This window comes from Suricata suricatta, chromosome X (assembly GCF_006229205.1).
Source record: "Suricata suricatta isolate VVHF042 chromosome X, meerkat_22Aug2017_6uvM2_HiC, whole genome shotgun sequence".
NCBI classification, from domain to species: Eukaryota; Metazoa; Chordata; class Mammalia; order Carnivora; family Herpestidae; genus Suricata; species Suricata suricatta.
This window is the reverse complement of record NC_043717.1, coordinates 59,095,601-59,101,884: the sequence shown is the minus strand read 5'-3', so window position 1 is coordinate 59,101,884 and position 6,284 is coordinate 59,095,601. Positions and strand designations below refer to the sequence as shown.

At 35.9% G+C, this 6,284-nt stretch overlaps 2 pseudogenes; both read left to right on the top strand.

Moving 5' to 3' along the window:
* Nucleotides 1–609: 609 nt before the first annotated feature.
* LOC115284183 lies at nucleotides 610–1,150 on the top strand (annotated as a pseudogene).
* A 2,417-nt stretch (nucleotides 1,151–3,567) lies between these two features.
* On the top strand, nucleotides 3,568–3,797 carry LOC115284403 (annotated as a pseudogene).
* The last annotated feature ends 2,487 nt before the right edge of the window (nucleotides 3,798–6,284 follow it).

Here is a 6,284-nt window from a genome sequence, read left to right as displayed (position 1 = left end):
AAAAAAAAAAGAAAAGCATCCTCAAAGTTAAAGAAGATGTAAAACTTTCATTATTTGCTAATGACATGATACTTTATATAGAAAACCCAAAGAACTCCACCAAAAAAAAAAACTGGTAAAACTGATACACAAATTCATTAAAGTCCCAAGATACAAAATCATTGTACACTAATCTGTTGCATTACTATACATCAATAATGAAGCAACAGAAAGAGAAATCAAGGAATCAATTTCATTTACAATTATACCAAGCCCCATAAGTTACATAGGAGTAAATCTAACCAAAGAGAAGAGTCTGTACTCTGAAAATTAAAAACGCTGATGAAAGAAATTGAATAGGACATAAAGAAATATAAAGACATTCCATGCTCATGAATTGGAGAACAAATATTAAGTGTGTTTCCTGCCCAAAGCAATCTAAACATTTAATGCAATCCCTACCACAATACAGTATTTTTTGCAAAGCTAAAACAAACAATCCTAAAATTTGTATGGAACCACAAAAGACTTTAAATAGGCAAAGCAATCCTGGGGGGAAAAGACTGGAAGCTTCACAACTCCTGATTTCAAGCTATATTACAAAGCTGCAAGATCATCTGATCTCTGAAAATGGCTCGCTCTTCACTTGACTGGGAAACCCCACAAAATCATGCAAATCAAGAGGTTCAAATCTTCGTGTTCACTTTAAGAACACCCATGAAACTGCTCAGGCCATCAAGGGTATGCATATCCGAAAAGCCACCAAGTATCTTAAAGATGTCACTTTGCAGAAGCAATGTGTGCTGTTCCGACGCCACAATGGTGGAGTTGGTAGGTGTGCCCAGGCCAAACAGTGGGGCTCGACACAGGGTCGGTGGTCCAAAAATAGTGCTAAATTTTTACTGCACATGCTTAAAAGTGCAGAGAGTGATGCTGAACTTAAGGGTTTAGATGTAGATTCTCTGGTCATTGAGCACATCCAGGTGAACAAAGCCCCCAAGATGTGGCGTAGAACTTATAGGGCTCATGGTTGGATTAACCCATACATGAGTTCTCCCTGCTACATTGAGATGATCCTCACTGAAAAAGAGCAGATTGTTCCTAAACCAGAGAGGAAGTTGCACAGAAGAAAAAGATATCCCAGAAGAAACTGAAGAAACAAAAACTTATGGCCCCGTAGTAAATTCTGCATAAAATACATACAAATAAAAGTAAAAACAGAAAAAAAAGCTGTAATCATCAAGATAGTATGGTATTGGCACAAAAACAGACTCTTAGATCAATGGAACCAAATAGGAAACCGAGAAATGGACCCACAAGTATATGCTTAAGTCTTCAGCAAAGCAAGAAAGAATATCCAATTGAAAAGATAGATACTTCAACAAATGGTGTTGGGAAAACTGCGTGGTGACATACAGAAGAATGAAACTGGACCACTTTCTTACACTATACATAAATATTAATTCAAAAGGAATTAAAGATCCTAGTGTGAATCCTGAAACTATGAAAGTCAAACAAAAGAAAACAAGCAGTAAGTTTTTTGACATTAGCCATAGCAACTGCTTTCTAGATATGTCTCCTGAAGCAAGGGAACCAAATTAAAAAATAAACTATTGGAATTACATCAAAATTAAAAAAAAAAGTCCATACAGCAAAGGAAATAGTCAACAAAATTAAAAGGCAGCCTATGGAATTGGAGAAGATATTTGCAAATGACATGTTCGGTAAAGAGTTAGTATCCAAAATATATAAAGAACTTATCAAACTCATCACCCAAATAACCTAATGATCTAACTGAAAAATGTGCTAAAGACATGAATAGATATTTTTCCAAAGACGATATACAAATGGTGGGCACACACATGAAACAATGCTCAACATCAGTTATCATCAAGAAAATACAAATCAAAACAATGAGATACCACCTCACACCTGTCAGAATGACAGAACAGAAGAAGCAACAAATGTTAAGGAGGATATGGAGAAAGGTAAGAATTGGTAAGAATGCTGTTTCCTCAAAATTTAAAAATAGAACTACCTTACCATGTAGTAATTGTGCTACTGGCTATATATGTAAAGAAAACAAGACCACTAATTCAAATGGGCGCATGCACCCCCATAGCTGCATTATTTATCATAGCAAAGATATGAAAACATTCCGAGTGTCCATCAATTGATGAACGGATAACGAAGAATTGGTATATATGCACATGCAATGGAATATCACTCAATCATAAAAAAGAATGAGATAGCGCCATTTGCAATTACATGGATTTATCTAGAGTATTATCCTAAGTCAGCCAGAGAAAGACAAATACCATATGAATTCATGCATATGTGTAATTTATGAGATAAAACAAGCAATGGAAAAAGGAGAGAAGGGGGCACTTGGCTCACTCGGTTTTAGAGCATGTGACTCTTGATCATAGGGTTGTAAGACTGTGCCCCATGTTGGGTGTAAAGTTTACTTTAAAAATAAAGAGAATCTTGAGAGAGAGAGAGAGAGAGAGAGAGAGAGAGAGAGAGAGAGAGAGAGAGAGAGATCAGGAAACAAACTCTTAGTTTTAGAGAACATTCTGATGGCTACCAAAGGGGAGAAGTGGGGATTGCGGAGGGGGATGGGTTAATATGTGAAGGGAATTAAGGAGTGCATCTGTCATGATGAGCACAGGGTGATATATGGAACTGTTGAATTACCATATTGTACATTTGACCCTAATGTAATGCTGTATGTTAAGGAACAAGAATTACAATAAATACATTTAAAAACAGGAAATATACACTAAACGTTTGGCCAAATAAATGGTTCATAAGCTGATTAGTATGGATGAGCCATCTAAACAGAAGACAGGGCATGTTATGCAAGGAAATAAGAAAATTACTCTGAAGGAAATTCAGAGATGATCAGGACTGCCACTCTCATCAATGGCTTAGAGTACAAGAGAAATGATTTCTGAATCTTAAATTTCTATGTATTGTGAACACTTCCAAAATGATGGAATAAGGGCATCCTAAAATCTAATCCTCCAAAAAATGGAACAAGAACACTGGGTAAAATTGTCAAAATGAATTTTGTCAGAACTCTGGAAATGACCAAAGGCTTACAATAATATGAGGAGTACTAAATCAAGAAATCCAGTTGAATCTTGGTAAGAACAATGAGGTTTTTTTTACATTTTTATCTTGCTCTGTTTTCATACCACTTTATCCAGCTCCACAGTAGCCTTGAGGTCTGCTAATTTTGAAATTATAATGTCTGTGAAACTAAACAGACTCACAAATGCTAGATAAGTCAAAATGTGTTTGGAACCCCAAAAAATGTCATATTCCAAGAGAATTATAATTATTTGCTCTGAATAGCATCTCCCAGAGAATACCCTTTCAATGGGATTTTCTTTATTTGATCTGGCATAAAGATCACACAGTGGTAAAGAGCCTATCCTTGGCACTTATCAAAAAAAGGTATCAGTGGCAATGTTAAACATAGGAGTTTTCAGAGGCAACAAAATTAGTTGGCAGGGTGGGAAGGCTGACAAAAAAGATGAACAGTAAATTTTTGGAGCAGTTTCTCTTGCTTAGAGGGCAGCCATGGTTGGTCAAGAGGATCTGGTGCTGGGAGAGATTCACCAGGACTGGGGGGGACCATGAGTACATTGAGTTCATCACCAGCAGCATCAGGAAAATCATGGATTTTTTTCAACTTGTTTGATATCTGTTGTCCTTCAAGACTTGGAACACTAAATAAGAAATTGATAACACTCTAATGGAGAATAGAGCACACTGAATCATGGATGAAGAAAGGTGAGACCCTCACCTAGAACTATGCCATATTTCTGCTGGAAAGTTGCTTACAGAGCACTGACCTAAGTGGGATGTGTCCCAGCAGCCTCAGCTTGGTTCCTTCTTCTTAAAGAGCAACAGGGCTTACTTTTGTTTTTCTGTCTTCAAAAGCATGACCTTTGGGCTCAGCCAAGTACATTAGTGTGTGATGTGGGGAGAAGTCCAGGGAAACTCTTAGAAAAAGCATTAGGCATCTCAGTATTTACATAACATTTTGTAGAATTATTTGTCAGTGTAATTGAGGCTTTCAGAGCCAACTGCCTGGGACTCTTTGTCAAGGCCCTCCTCCATTCCTCAGATTTTTCTTAAGGCTCTCATTGTCTTTGCATTAGTACTGTAAACAGTCTGTATCCACTCCATCTTTGGGAATGGGGGTGGGAGGCAGTCCTGGCTAAGACTTCCATGCATTAGCAAGTTGGCTTCCAAAGAATGTTGCTGCTAATCCATCAGTTTCTTTTGGGAAGGTCAAAGCCAACCACTCTCTTCACTTAAAGGGATAGTTTTCAGAATTTTCTTTCTGTTACTTGTGGTGTTTTTGCCTGTCATATATCCTGTAAAAACTCCTAAACAAACAAACAAACAAACAAACAAATAAATAAATAAATAAATAAATAAAAGCTTGGTAATGAGATTTCCTCAGAGGTCTTTGAATAGCTCCAAAGTATTTCTGGAAATCTAGAATGACATGTACATGTTCCAAACTGTGTATATGCACATAATTGACCTGAGAATGTCCTAAGCCCTTTGAATGACTGATGACATTGAGGCTCTAAACAAACAAGTAATGAGGGCTAAAAGAGAGTTATCCACTGACTGGCTAGGTGTTTAAGGCATGCACTAATATAGAGAAAGTGTCTTGGCAATGACTGGGTATCTATTACTTTCAGGAATTTAAGGAAATCTCTGTCCAATCATTAGCCAACTACTGATAAAACCATGTAGAATGTGAGTGGCTCCTCATAATAAGGACTCGAGAATTTACAGAAATAATAAAAGAACATAAACAGCAGCAGCAATAACACCTGCTAACAATAATAACAAATTCTGGGAAATATAGAAAAATTAATTATTAATGTTTCCATGATATATTATTTAAAATATCTATTTTTCAGGGCACCTGGGTGGCGTCTGACTTCAGCTCAGGTCATGATCTCACGATTTGTGGGTTTGAGCCCCACATCAGTTTCTGTACTGACGGCTCATAGCCTGGAGCCTGCTTCTGATTCTGTGTCTCCCTCTCTTACTGACCTTCTCCTGCTCATTCTCTCTCTCTCTCTCTCTCTCCCTCCCTCCCTCCCTCTCTCTCTCAAAAAATAATAAATAAAAACATATTAAAAAATATCTATTTTTCAACAAAATGAAATATATATGTATATATACATACATATACATATACATATACATATACATATATATGTGTATATATATATATATATATATAGAGAGAGAGAGAGAGACAAACAAAAAAGTAAAAGACATTTATGGGGAAAAATGAATCAATGGAAATTATATCTGTAAGCCCATACACTAGAATTACTAGACAGACATTAAATCACTTATTATAAAAATGTTCAAAGAACTAAAGGAAATTGTGTCTTAAAAATTTATAAGATAGTATAAAAATGATATTTTATAAAATAAAGAATATCAATACGGAGGTGGAAATTATAAGAAAGAATAAAATTGTATAGAATAGTTCAGTAACAAATGAAATTTTACTAGATGGTCTTGACAGCAGATTTGAGCAAACAGAAGAATAAATCAGTGAACTTGAAGATAGGTCAATCAAGAGATTTTAATGGAGGAACAGAAAGGGAAAAAGACGGAAGAAAAATAAAACCTATGAGATTTTTGAGGTACTATCAAGTGTACTGACATATGCATAATGGGAGTACCTGAAGGAGAGGAGAGAAAAAGGTGTAAAAAGAATATTTGAAGTAATAATTACCAAAAACTTTACAAATTTGATGAACACATTTATCTATCTATCCTATAATCCCAACAAACTCTAAGTAATATAAAATAATATATCCACACTGACACATATCATAAGTTACCTTTTAAAAAACAAAAACAGAGAATCTAAAAAACAGCAAGGGAGCAGTGACTCCTCAAGTAAGATGGATCTTATTATTGGCATCTGGTTTCATATAAGAAATAAAGTATGGCAGAGGTGCCTGGGTGGCTCAGTCAATTGGGCATCTGACTTCTGCTCAGGTCATAATCTCACAGTTTGTGAGTCTGAGCCATGTATCAGGCTCTGATGACAGTTTAGAGCATGGAGCCTGCTTCAGATTCTGTGTCTCCCTGTCTTTCTCCCTCCCCAACTCATGTTCTCTCTCTCTGTCTTTCTCTCTGTCTTTGTCTCTCTCTCTCTCTCCCTCAGAAATAAATAAACATTTTTTAAAAAAGAAAAAGTATGACAAAAGACAGATGAATGAAACATTCAAAATACTAAAAATGAA